This window comes from Malaclemys terrapin, chromosome 1 (genome assembly GCF_027887155.1).
Source record: "Malaclemys terrapin pileata isolate rMalTer1 chromosome 1, rMalTer1.hap1, whole genome shotgun sequence".
Lineage (NCBI taxonomy): Eukaryota > Metazoa > Chordata > Testudines > Emydidae > Malaclemys > Malaclemys terrapin.
In genome coordinates, this window is record NC_071505.1 from 349,819,949 (window position 1) to 349,834,617 (window position 14,669).

The window sequence follows — 14,669 nt, forward strand, 5'->3', positions numbered from 1 at the left end:
AAGATACGCATTTCAGCTTTTATCATTTATGTGGAGATTTCACAAGTTACACATATATTTACATGTCACTAACATCCAACCCATCAATTTCTCCCAGTTCCCAAGTGTAAGTGGGGAACTACTGTAGTGAACTTTCATGAGTTAAGGCACTACCCCATTGGAACTGGCTAACAAATGTGTCTAAGACACCACTCCTACCCCATTTACACAGAGGCCTACCTGCAGTGCTTGGTCATGCACTGATAAGATGTTAGATGTGAGGACATTCTCAGACTGTGAACTTCCACAATGCGGAGTTCAGCCAAATTCAGACCGAGCACCCATGATAAACAAGTAGATGTCATTTCTCCCTCTTGTCATACAGGTTTAAAGTCAGTGTCCCACAGCGATTATCTTCTCCCTGTGTATTTGCCCACTTTGTCACGAAGCTCTTTGGTTTTGACCCCCTAAATGTTAGGGCTGAGCATGGGGGGGAACGAGGAAGTAGAGGTTGGCCAAGATGATGTGAACATGTGGAGCGATGCCTTTACCGAACCGGTGCGTCAGAGTGGAGAATAGGGAGAGAGTACAAGAAATCAGCATCACATAGATATGGGCTGTGCAGGTGTTCAGGGCTTTCTGGTGGGCTTCCTTGGAGGAGATTCTGAGGACGGCCCTGATGATCAGACCATAGGACAGGGCAACAAGCATCAGATCTAACCCGATGACTAAAAACGCTACCACCAGGCCGTATGTCCTGTTGACTCTGGTGTCGCCACATGACATCTTCACCACAGCCATGTGGTCACAGTACGTGTTGGGGATAATGCGATTGGCACAGAATGGCTGCCTGCTCAGGAGCAAGGGCAGGGGAAGAATGAACAGAACAGCTGTTATCGAACCCATGAGCCCTAGCTTAAATATCCGTGCATAGGTGAGGCTGGTGGTGTATCTCAGAGAGTTATGTATGGCAATGTAGTGATTGAATGCCATTGTCACGGGGATGGCTGAGTGCATAGCAGAAGCCAGATGAAGTAAAAACACCTGGGTGAGGCAGCCACCCTCAGTAATGCTTTTCAGATTGAACCAAAATATACACAGTGCTCTGGCACAATGGATGTAGACGTTCCGATGTCTGTGAGTGCCAGCATGCAGAGCAACAGGCACATCTGCTTGTGCAGGGTCTGCTCTTTGCCTACAACAAACAGAACAATGAAATTTCCCAACAAGCCCATAATGTAGAACTATTTCACTCCAGGCGGTGGCAGGAATAAATCAATGGGAACACAGCAATTCTGTCTGATCATGGATTAAATGCAAGTAAGCATGCTCATGTCTAACACCGCAGTTTATGAGATTTAAGCACACACAGACATAAGCAATATTTTTAGAACATCCCAGATATGTCCCTAACATTTGGAATGGTATTGAATAATTAACAGCAGGTTCGCAGTGGCCAGTTGCTCACCTGCTGAGGAGAAAGGGTGTCAGAAAAAACATTTCTCAAGATTACTTCAGAGAACTCCTCCAAAGTACACTGTATTAGCTAATCTTTTATAACTTCTACAAACAAATAGGTCATAGTGACATCTACTGGATCATCACTTTTCTTATCTTTCAATAAACTTCTAATATCAGAGGCATCTAGACTCAACGTTTCCATCCATTTATCTTTTTTCTTTCTCATTTATTTACTTGCCTATCCACCTCTTTTTAGTGGGAACAGCCAACTTGATTTTGGCCTTGCATGTTAAAGCCTGCTTTCCAATTAACCCTGAACTATTTGGTGTTCTATTTTATTAATTCATAGTGTCTGAGTGCACATCATATGGTTGCAATTGGGTTGAACACGTTCTGTAGTACACACTCCTCAAATTCAGGGTAACAGAGTCCAGTTATCCAAAACACACTGGTTCACAACCCTCACCAATGAGCTCTAGTAGAATGTCCTCAATTCCTGCAGCAGCTTTCCTGTATTAGCACTATCCAATTGAGACACTTCATTCATCATCGAGGCTTCCTGAAGGATTGAACGTAGAAATATCTGGTTAATTTTTCTCACTAGATAACTATACGTACAAAAAAGAAGTTCAGCATTGTTTTTGCTTTCTTTGTCTTTGTCTGTCAGAAACCATTGCTTCAGTTCATCAAACTGATGATTAAGCCTGTTCACAAATGGTTTAATGGAAAACCAACTTTCTTCAGAAAGCTGCAGTATCTTTTGGTGGTCTGGAAGTCAAAGAAAGGCCGAGGGGGTGTGCGGAGGTAGGGTCTGATGGGAGATACTGAAAGAGATCAGGTGATGCAGCAATGGAGTTCGCAGTGCTTGGTGATCCAGGGATAACAGGTTAGGTGTGAGTAACTTTTCAGACTGCGAACTTCTGCAATGGTGAGCTCAACCAAACTGGTACAGAACACCCTTGATTAACGAGGAAATAGTCTTTCCCCCTGTCATCACTCAGGTTTATAGTTTTTGTCCCTCGGCAATCACCTTTTGAAGATGTATTTTCCCACTTTGTCATGAAGCTCTTTGGTTTTGACCCCAAAAATGATAGGGTTGAGGATGGGGTGGGGTGAGGAAATAGAGGTTTGACAAGGTGATGTGAACATGGGGAGCAATGGCCTGACCAAACCGCTGTGTCAGATTGGAGAAGTGGCCTGGAGGATAAGCCATCGTCAACACACAGAGTCGTCTGATGTAGGCTGATGTAATAGCGTCTGACATAGAAGACACAGCTTATGGTCCCATCGAGGAACCCCAAAGTAACCCTTAAAATTCAGATGCCCAAACAGATGTGTATATGGGTGAGTGGAAGTTGGTAATGGAAATTAACTAGATTGGAGGTTCGGTGTATGGTGAGGAATTTTGTTTTGTCTATCTTGAGCAAATCAATTAAGCTCAGCAGGTCGTTAAAGACATACACAGGAATGCAGTTAGTTCTCGAAGACGTTAACAGCAAGATAGCCCCTCACGATTACTTTAGGTTACATTTAGGGTAGGTCTACACTACGGGGGGGGGGGGGGGCGGTCAAGCTAAGATACCCAACTTCAGCTACGCGATTAGTGTAGCTGAAGTTGCGTATTTTAGGTCGACTTACCTGGCTGTGAGGACGGTGGCGAGTCGACCGCTGCCGCTCCCGCGCGGACTCCACTCAAACCTCTTGCTATGGTGCAGGTCTGGAGTCGACAGCAGAGCGATGGGGTATCAATTTTATCGTGTCTACACTAGACACGATATATCGATCCCCAATAGATCGAGGGCTACCTGCCGATCTGGCAGATAGTGAAGACGGGCCCTTAGAGTTTAATTTAAGCAAGCCTGTGGTTAAATCTTACCAATCTGTGTTTTGCGGGAGGACTCTTGGTCATCACGTCCAACTATAAACCCACAGATGCGGAATTGTGAGATGGGCCGAGAAAGTTGCATGAGAAACTGGGGTGGTCGGATCTAAAAAAGATTATGCTCAGTGACGTAGAAGCATTTGAATAGCATTTAGTAGTTAATATACAATTGGGGCTTTAGGTGGTGGAAGGCGGATGGGGCTTTTTTGAAATGGGATGCCCAGTGTACCCCAAGATTTGTTTTCATTCTGTGGCATGATGAGCAATATTATGGCGTTCTGGATGTGAATAAGTTGCTTGCTGCAAAAAAATATTGTGAGTTTTGCCACAGGGTGTACAGTCACGATCACTCTTGCGGCTATCATTGCCACCTCTGCTTGAGTGAGACATGCTCAGACAGTGTGGGAGTGCAGCTGAGGTGTCCTCGCTGTAGACTGAATTGTCGCTCCAAGTTTAGGCAGACACGTTGACTGTGCACCAAAAAACCAAGTCGAATGCCTGTCTAAAACTTTATGTGATAAGTGTCAGTCTTACATGGACAAGGGGCACAGGTGTAAAGAGAGACTTTGTAAGCAGTGTCTGCGGGGTTTGATCACCAGTAATGTAGACAGCGACCTGTGTTTTAAAGATATCCTAAGAAAGGCCAAATAATCAGAAAAGTATATTTTTTAATTATTTTGAATGCATGCAGGAGAAGGGATTGCATGTGCCCAATGACATTTTTGCTATGTCCCTAAAACCGAAAAAATCCTTGGAATTTAAGGGTGGTGAGTGTCTTTCTAAATTTGTTAAGACCTTCATGGGCAAAACGTTCTGGGACTACACGTACCTAGCGCACAATTCTAAAGGTTATGTTGCATACTTCATCATTAGACAGTTACTGAAGGAAAAGGTGTGCATAGAAATGATAACTCAGGGGACTAAGTTATGTGTGGAAGTTATGACCCTAGGCATTCTTTTTATAGACTCTTTAAACTTCTTGTCTATGATGCTTAGCAAGCTCCTGAAGGCGATGTGGTTTGAAGGTTACAAAGCGTACCTCCCACATTTCTTTAACACTTTAGAAAACCAAAATTACATGGGGCCTATGGCCCAGGGTGGAGCACTGTGGCATAGAGAGCATGATGCCCAGAGGCAAAGCCAAATTTCTTGACTGGTATCGGAACAGTTCAACTTGCAGAAAGAACTCGCCCACTTCTGTCAGTAGGATGTCAAAATTTTGAGACAGGTCTGTATCCTGTACAGAGAAGAGATCATGAAAATGACAGAGACAGGGGATATAGTAGAGAGATGATCTGGTAGATTCAGAGACATAAAATTGTGTTGAAATCCTTTCTGGTACATAACGCTGGAATCTGTTGCAAGGCTATGTACAGGTTCATGCTTTTGCAGCCTAACACAGTAGCTCTTCTCCCTCCAGACAACTATCACAGGCAGAAAAAGAGATATTCAACCTCCTATATTCAGTGTAAGTTGTATATCGCTCACAAAGAAAATATGCAGATACGGCACGCTTTACGGGGTGGGGAATTACATGTAGGCCCCTACTTTTCAGACAGTTATGCCATCGTTCATGTGGTGTGAACAGCCTTTGAGTTGTATAGGTGTCTTTTCTATGCCTCTGGCACCTGTTATTGTGAAAAAGCACAGACCCCTATGATGGGGACAACTTTTGAGTTTCTTTATTAGGAGATGCAGCTCATGACTGACTATCTGAAGCGTCTTGGTATTGTAGTGGGGAGCCTCTAGGAGCATGAGTGGGAGGTGATGATAGAAACAGACAGGGAGCTTGCAGACTTCTTAAATGAAGCCCAGTTGCCTCAGCCCCTTGTGCCGAGGGATGCTTTTTGGCGGGGAGGACTAACGCTATCCACCTATATTACAAACCTAACTCCGGTGAGAAAATCCACAATTATGATTTTACCAGCCTGAACCCTTTCATAAACAAAATGAAAGAATCCCCTATCGGACACCCAATATAGTTCATGACAAATTTGGTCCCCTTGCAAATTATTTTGGAATTGCGAAAGTAAAAGTTTACCCCCCGTGAGGCCTCTTTTTCCCATTGGTACCTGTCAGATTGGGTGGCAAACATATCTTCCCGCTATACTGAATCTGTGCAGAAACCGAGCAGCAGGAGATGTGCACCCATACTGATGAGGAGAGTGCCATTGGTGCATTTAAACACGGCTCTAGCGAAGAGGTACGTGGTGGCTAAAATCTATGAACTCTGGCATTTGAAGAAAAGCCTGACAAACTCTTTTCAGAGAACATAAAATTACACGGCCACGAAACACAAGAGGCTTCAAGGTATCCCAGCTGGTGCACAGATGAGGAAAACCAAAATCGGTATGTTAACAATTTCTACTGAAAAAAAGGCATCCATTTATGCCAACATGAGATGTCGTTGAACCCCACTAAGAGCCAAATTGCTATGCTGTTTTTAAATTCTCTGTGAGGTAAATTAGGCCAAAGAAGAAGCCTGCCCAATATCAGCATCATGAAAGACCCTGACAAACTCTTTCAGTACCTGTTTCCCCCAATTACGAGCTTACATCCTGCAAGTTTATTGATGATGAAACACCGTGCGTGTCTTGGGAGCACACTGATGGTTGCATGGTTGCTCTTTACCACAGAATTTTGTTTTGTCCTTGGGTTTAACATATATGAGCTTTTGACTACCCTGATGCTTTGTATGCCCTCTTGTGCTGTTTTGCATTGGGACTGTTATTGTTGTTTTTTAAGGTCTCCGAACAGATTTCAGTTTTTTTGGCAGTTCTGGTGGAGGTGTCCCTGTAGCTCTGACTAGAGGATTGTCAGGAGAGGTGCCCATGCCTGATTAAGAAAAACTCCGAACCGTCCTGCCGTGGTTATAGGTAACCGTTATGCTCTTCTTGATATAGGAAAGAAGGAATCACCCCCTAGAGTAAAGGAGGAGAAGCCTCGTACCCCTAAGGCTGGGAGGTCTGCTGCCACCACTGCGAATAGGAAACATAGGGTAGTGGTGGTCGGAGACTCTCTGCTGAGGGGGACGGAGGCGCCCATCTGTCGCCCTGACATTTCATCTCGGGAGGTATGCTGCCTGCCGGGAGCCCGTATCCAAGACGTTACGGAGGCATCATCGAGGATTATCCAGCCCTCTGGCTACTACCCCACGCTACTCATCCATGTGGGCACAAATGATACTGCGCGGTGTGACACCGAGCGGATCAAGAGTGACTACAGGGCTCTGGGAGTATGGGTGAAGGAGTTTGGAGCGCAGGTGGTATTCTCTTTGATTCTTCCTGTCAAAGGTAGGGGCCCGGGCAGAGACAGATGCATCATGGAGGTGAATGCCTGTCTGCGAAGATGGTGTCGCCAGGAGGGCTTTGGCTTCCTAGACCACGGGATGCTATTCGAGGAAGGACTGCTAGGCAGAGATGGCGTTCACCTTTCGAGGAAGGGAAAAACCTTATTTGGACACAGACTGGCTAACCTAGTGAGGAGGGCTTTAAACTAGGTTCGACGGGGACAGGTGAGCAAAGCCCATAGGTAAGTGGGGAACATGGAGATCTGGGAGATGGGTCGGAAACAAGAGGGAGTGTGGGCTATATTGGCAGAGAGAAAGGAGGGTCAGGACAAAACTGGGAGGAAAGATCAAAACAGTATCTTAGATGCCTATATACAAATGCGAGAAGTATGGGGAATAAGCAGGAAGAACTGGAAGTGCTAATAAATAAATGCAACTATGACATTGTTGGCACCAGTGAAACTTGGTGGGATAATACACATGATTGGAATGTTGGTGTGGATGGGTACAGCTTGCTCAGGAAGGATAGACAGGGAAAAAAGGGAGGAGATGTTGCCTTATATATATTAAAAATGTACACACTTGGACTGAGGTAGAGATGGACATAGGAGACGGAAGTGTTGAGAGTCTCTCGGTTAGGCTAAAAGGGGTAAAAACAAGGGGGATGTCATGCTAGGAGTCTACTATAGGCCACCTAACCAGGTGGAAGAGGTGGATGAGGCTTTTTTTAAGCAACTAACAAAATCATCCAAAGCCCAAGATTTGGTGGTGATGGGGGACTTCAACTATCCGGATATATGTTGGGAAAATAACACAGCGGGGCACAGACTATCCAACAAATTCTTGGACTGCATTGCAGTCAACTTTTTATTTCAGAAGGTTGAAAAAGCTACTAGGGGGGAAGCTGGTCTAGACTTGATTTTAACAAATAGAGAGGAACTCGTTGAGAATTTGAAAGTAGAAGGCAGCCTGGGTGAAAGTGATCATGAAATCATAGAGTTTGCAATTATAAGGAAGGGTAGAAGGGAGAACAGCAGAATAGAGACAATGGATTTCAGGAAGGCAGATTTGGTAAGCTCAGAGAGCTGATAGGTAAGGTCCATGGGAATGAAGACTGAGGGGAAAAACAACTGAGGAGAGTTGGCAATTTTCCCAAGGGACACTATTAAGGGCCCAAAAGAAAGCTATTCCGCTGGTTAGGAAAGATAGAAAATGTGGCAAAAGACCACCTTGGCTTAACCACGAGATCTTGCACGATCTAAAAAATAAAAAGGAGTCATATAAAAAATGGAAACTAGGACAGAATACAAAGGATGAATATAGGCAAAAAACACAGGAATGCAGGGGCAAAATTAGAAAGGCAAGGGCACAAAATGAGCTCAAACTAGCTACAGGAATAAAAGGAAACAAGAAGACTTTTTATCAATACATTAGAAGCAAGAGGAAGACCAAAGACAGGGTAGGCCCACTGCTTAGTGAAGAGGGAGAAACAGTATCAGGAAACTTGGAAATGGCAGAGATGCTTAATTACTTCTTTGTTTCGGTCTTCGCCGAGAAGTCTGAAGGAATGCCTAACATAGTGAATGCTAATGGGAAGGGGGTAGGTTTAGCAGATAAAATAAAAAAAGAACAAGTTAAAAATCACTTAGAAAAGTTAGATGCCTGCAAGTCACCAGGGCCTGATGAAATGCATCCTAGAATACTCCAGGAGCTAATAAAGGAGGTACATGAGCCTCTAGCTATTATCTTTGGAAAATCATGGGAAACGGGAGAGATTCCAGAAGACTGGAAGAGGGCAAATATAGTGCCTATCTATAAAAAGGGAGATAAAAACAACCCAGGAAACTACAGACCAGTTAGTTTAACTTCTGTGCCAGGGAAGATAATGGAGCAAGTAATTATCGAAATCATCTGCAAACACTTGGAAGGTGGTAAGCTGACAGGGAACCACCAGCATGGATTTGTGAAGAACAAATCATGTCAAACCAACCTGATACCTTTCTTTGATAGGATAACGAGTCTTGTGGATAAGGGTGAAGCTGTGGATGTGGTATACCTAGACTTTAGTAAGGCATTTGATATGGTCTCGCATTATATTGTTATCGATAAACTAGGAAAATACAATTTAGATGGGGCTACTATAAGGTGGATGCATAACTGGCTGGATAACCGTACTCAGAGAGTTGTTATTAATGGTTCCCAATCCTGCTGGAAAGGCATAACGAGTGGGGTACTGCAGGGGTCTGTTTTGGGACCGGCTCTTTTCAATATCTTCATCAACGGCTTAGATATTGGCATAGAAAGTACGCTTATTAAGTTTGCGGATGATACCAAACTGGGAGGGATTGCAACTGCTTTGGAGGACAGGGTCATAATTCAAAATGATCTTTACAAATTGGAGAAATGGTCTGAGTTAAACAGGGTGAAGTTTAACAAAGACAAATGCAAAGTGCTCCACTTAGGAAGAAAAAAATCAGTTTCACACATACAGAATGGGAAGACACACCGCATTTTAAAAAAGATGTGGAGAAATTGGAGTGGATCCAGAGAAGAGCAACAATAATGATTAAAGGTCTTGAGAACATGACCTATGAAGGAAGGCTGAAACAATTGGGTTTGTTTAGTTTGGAAAAGAGAAGACTGAGAGGGGACATGATAGCAGTTTTCAGCAAGGAGCGGGTCTCCACCCACAAGAGAAAGTCTCTTTAAACCCCTGGGAGACCCCTCCATTTTGTTTTCAGCTGGCTAAAGAGAGAGCCTCTCCACCCCCCAGGATACTTGAAAGAAACTGGAATAAAGGAGAGTGTGCAAGGGGTGTGAGTGATTGCTGGACCCAGTCTAAAAGGAGATTAGTCTGTTAAAGGGAGAATTCTGGAACTGGTGAGGATTTTATTTGTATTCAGTTTGATTAGACTTAGATTTGCACATTTTATTTTATTTTGCTTGGTGACTTACTTTGGTTTGTCTGTTACTACTTGGAACCACTTAAGTACTGCTTTCTGTATTTAATAAAATCACTTTTTACTTATTAATTAACCCAGAGTATGTATTAATACATGGGGGAGCAAACAGCTGTGCATATCGATCTATCAGTGTCAGAGAGGGCAAACAATTTATGAGTTTAACCTGCATACGTTTTATACAGGGCAAAACGGATTTATTTGGGTTTAGACCCCATTGGAAGTTGGGCATCTGAGTGTTAAAGTCAGGAACACTTCTGTTAGCTGCTTTAAGGTAAACCTGCAGCTATGGGGCAAGTAATTCTGACCCTGGATCCGTGTTGGAACAGACGGGAGTGTCTGGCTCAGCAAGACAGGGTGCTTGGGTCCCGAGCTGGCAGGAAAAGCAGGGGTAGAGGTAGCCTTGGCGCATCGGGTGGCCGCTTCCAGGGGGTTTCTGTGATCCAACCCGTCACAGTTTCCTCTCAGCGTATTCATGGTTTCTAAAACATTTTTCTTCAGACAAAATGCCTTTTCTGTGTGGCACTGGGATTCCCAGTGCAGTGCTGTACTCTTATTGGTAGAGAACAGTAGCAGGAGGTCTTGGAGGGGGTCACAAGACCCTCTTCTGGGCAGGTCACCCCTCCCTGGAACTCCCCCCAGTTGGTCAAATCTGCTCTACGGGAGGTCTTCTGTGGCAGAAACCCATCCTGATTGGTAGAGAGTGGTGGTAGGAGCTCTCAGTGGGGTCACATGACCCACTTCTTGACTGATCACCCCACCCCAGAATACCCCATGATTGATCAAATCTTCTCCTGGGGTGGTCCTACAGGGGCAAAACCCATCCTGCTTGGTAGAGGGTAGTAGCAGGTGTTCTTAGAGGGAGTCACACAACCCTCTCCTGGCCTGGTCTCTCCTCCCTGGAACACCCCTGATTGGTCAAATCTCCTCTTGGGGCAGATCTACCGGGGGTAACACCCATCCAGATTGGTAGAGGGCTGTGGGAAGAGTTCTTAGAATGGTCACATGACACCTTTTGGTTCCATTCATGAGTCCATTTTGATTCTGGAAGTAATATTCCCCAGGGGGTGGATCTTAGTGTGACAGGTGTGTGGGGCCTGATGGTGTCAGGGGGTGGGGCTTACATTTGATTGATTGATGGTAGGCCCCTTATAATTTCTGGGAATTTTAATGCTGGATCTTGCATCTTGTATCAAGGCTTGTTTTAAATTACAGAAAGCTTTTTCTTGTTTAGGCCCCCACTCCCATTCTACTTTCTTGTTTAGTAAATGTCACAAGGCTCCAGTTAGAGTGGCAAAATTCCAGATGTCTTTCTTTGAATAGTTAAACCCTCCTAACATTACCCTCAACACAAGAGAATCCTTTGGCCTTGGTAAATTCATGAATGGTTTCAAGTTTTGTTGACCCACCTGAATTCCCTGTTTCCCTAGGGTCAACCCCAAATAACTCACTCTCCTCTGCACTAGTTGGGCTTTCTTTTTATTAGCCTTGAAACCTATTTCCTGGATCTGTCTCAACACTTTTTTAGTCCGCTCAGTCACCTCCTCTTCTGTGTCCCCCCACACTAATATGTCATGTACATATGAGGTGACATTCTTCTGATCATCTTCGGATAATTCATCCAGCATTTACACCACATGTTGATGTGTAATAGCCAAAGTGCAGTGTAGGTCCTGGGCAATTTGTTTAAACAAGTACTGATGTCTCTTAAAAGTAAATGCAAAGTGGGCCCAAGAATTGGGATGCAATGGGATGACAAAAAAACAATTTGCCAAATCTATGACAGAGAACCATTTAGGAGCCCCCTGTATTCTTGCCATCGCTTGAGGTAGATCTGCTGCTACTGGTGCCATTTTATTAAGTAATTATTAATTAATTGGTGCCAATTTATTAATTGTTCTAAAATCCATTGTCAGTCTCCAATCTCCTGAGGCTTTTAATGCAGGCCAAATTGGGCTATTGTATACAGAATTCCCCTTTTCAATCATTCTCTCTTGTTTTCATGATTCAATTATTGTCTCAGTTCCTGCCTTTGCTCGCACAGGATATTGATATTGTCTCTGTGGTGGCACTTTGTCCCCCACAATTTTAACTCTTGTTTTTATTTTACCCCATTTTGCTTTATTATTAATTCATACATCGGGAAACTCCATCACCCACACATCCTGTTGATCCAGTGTCATCTCCTCCACTGCTTCTGCAGCACATATTCTTGGAATGTACCCTGCAGTAGGGCACTTTCTATCCAGCTGGGCACATGATGATTACATGTTCTGTTCATTCCCAATGAAGCACCTGGCATTGGCCACTATTGGAGGACAGGAGACTGGGCTAGATGGACCATTCCTCTGACCAAGGATGGCCGTTCTGATAAAGAGAAAAATTTGAGGGGTTCCCTTGTCAGAAGTTTTCCTTACCCCTCTAGAACAAATGCAGATAGTAGATGAACAACTAGTACTGTAAAAGCAGCAAAGAGTCCTGTGGCACCTTATAGACTAACAGATGTATTGGAGCATGAGCTTTCGTGGGTGAATACTCACTTCGTTGGATGCATGTAGTGGAAATTTCCAGAGGCAGATATAAATATGCAAGCAAGAGAGAGTAAAGCTAGAGATAACGAGATTAGTTCAATCAGGGGGGATGAGGCCCTCTTCTAGCAGTTGAGATGTGAACACCAAGGGAGGAGAAACTGCTTTTGTAGTTGGCTAGCCATTCACACTCTCTGTTTAATCCTGAGTTGATTGTGTCAAATTTGCAGATGAACTGAAGCTCAGCAGTTTGTCTTTGAAGTCTGGTCCTGAAGTTTTTTTGCTGCAGGATGGCTACCTTTAAATCTGCTATTGTGTGTCCAGGGAGATTGAAGTGTTCTCCTACAGGTTTTTGTTTATTGCCCTTCCTAATATCTGATTTGTGTCCATTTATCCTTTTATGTAGGAACAGTACAGATTTGCGGATTACATAGCGGAGGGGCATTGCTGGCACATGATGGCATATATAACATTGGTGGACATGCAGGTGAATGAACCGGTGATGGTGTGGCTGATCTGGTTAGGTCCGGTGATGGTGTCGCTGGTGTAGATATGTGGGCAGAGTTGGCGTCAAGGTTTGTTGCATGGTTTGGTTCCTGAGTTAGGGTTACTGTGATATATTTACTGGTGAGAATATGCTTCAGGTTGGCGGGTTGTCTGTGGGCGAGGACTGGCCTGCCACCCACGGCCTGTGAAAGTGAGGGATTGTTGTCCTGGATGGGTTGTCGATCACTGATGATGCATTGGAGAGGTTTTAGCTGGGGACTGTATGTGATGGCCAGTGGAGTTCTGTTGGTTTCTTTCTTGGGCTTGTCTTGTAGTAGGAGGCTTCTGGGTACACGTCTGGCTCTGTTGATCTGTTTCCTTATTTCCTCGTGCCAATATCATAGTTTTGAGAATGCTTGGTGAAGATTGTGTAGGTGTTGGTCTCTGTCTGAGTGGTGGTAGCAGATGCGGTTGTACCTCAGTGCTTAGCTGTAGACAATGGATCGTGTATTGTGTCCGGGATGGCAGCTGGAAGTATGAAAGTAGGTATAGCTGTCGGTGGGTTTTTGGTTTAGGGTGGTGTTAATGTGACCATCACTTATTTGCACCGTGATGTCTAGGAAGTGGACCTCCCGTGTAGATTGGTCCAGGCTGAGGTTGATGGTGGGGTGGAAGCTGTTGAAATCGTGATGGAATTTTTCCAGAGTCTCCTTCCCAGGGGTCCAGATGACGAAGATGTCATCAAGTAGCATAGGTAGAGAAGGGGCGTGAGAGGGCAAGAACTGAGGAAGCGTTGTTCCAGGTCAGCCATAAAAATGTTGGCATATTGTGGGGCCATGCAGGATACTGTTCCTGACAGCTTGTATTCCATCTGTGTGTGGGATGTTTGTGTAGAGAGCCTCTACATCCATGGTGGCTAGGATGGTGTTTTCTGGAAGGTCACCAATGCATTGTAGTTTTCTCAGGAAATCAGTGGTATCACGGAGATAGCTGGGAGTGCTGGTGGCGTAGGGTCTGAGTAGAGTCTACATGTCCAGATAGTCCTTCAATGAGAGTGCCAATGCCAGAGATGATGGGGCCTCCAGGATTTCCATTTTGTGGATCTTGGGTAGTAGATAGAATAACCCCAGTCGGTGCTCTATGGGTATGTTGATTTCTTCCTGTGTTAGTGTAGGGTGTGTTCTGAGTAGATGGTGCAGTTTCTTACTGTATTCCTCAGTGGGATCTGAGGGAAGTGGCCTGTAGAATTTGGTATTGGAGAGTTGTCTGGCAGCCTCCTTTTGGTAGTCAGACCTGTTCATGAGGACAACACCACCTCCTTTATCAGCCTCTTTGATGATAATGTCAGGGTGGTTTCTGAGAGTGTGGATGGCATTGCGTTCTGCACGACTGAGGTTATGAGGCAAGCGATGTTGTTAGTACTAGTGGGAACTGCCAGATATATATATATATATATACACTTTAGACCTCACAAAGGGATACTAGCAAACACCTTTGATGCCAGAATCCTAAGAGAAGAAAGCCTTTTCCAGGGTCTTCAGCCTGCAACAATTCAGCATCAGGTCATTTGGCCTCCACAGGGTGTCAGTGAATTTCAGAGGCTAATGGACTACATATTACAAATGCATGGTCAGTATGCAGCGGAACGCTGCTACGATCAATTGAAAATGTTTTTTGGTCCCATATCTCATGGCTGCATTCCCACACACAGTGCAGAGGGCATTACTCTATGCACAGAAAAGACAGCCAGAATCAGTTGCTAGTCTGAACAGTCTGCAAGACTCAGTTTGCTCTGATATTCTGAGCCCCTGGTATCAGCAAATCATTTCTTCACTCCCACGGGACGCTCTGAGGCTGAAGTTCTCCAGGGTCTATTTTCTGCTCTTCCCAGTGCTCATGGTGGCAAGGGAATTGGCTGGGATTCCTGCCAGCTTGAGAGTCTGCAGAGACTTTACAGGGGATTCATAAAGGTCGCTGTCCAGCAAGCCAAGATTCAGACATGTGAGATTCATACACTTATTCTCAGGGCTCTGCCTTCCTGTCACTGTAAGGAGATTTTCTCTCTCTGCTGAGCAGGATTTTGG

The 14,669-nt window shown here is 44.6% G+C and overlaps 1 pseudogene; it reads right to left on the reverse strand.

The window, feature by feature from the left end:
* Nucleotides 1-389: 389 nt before the first annotated feature.
* On the reverse strand, nucleotides 390-5,940 carry LOC128845237 (olfactory receptor 52P1-like; annotated as a pseudogene).
* Between the last annotated feature and the right edge of the window lie 8,729 nt (nucleotides 5,941-14,669).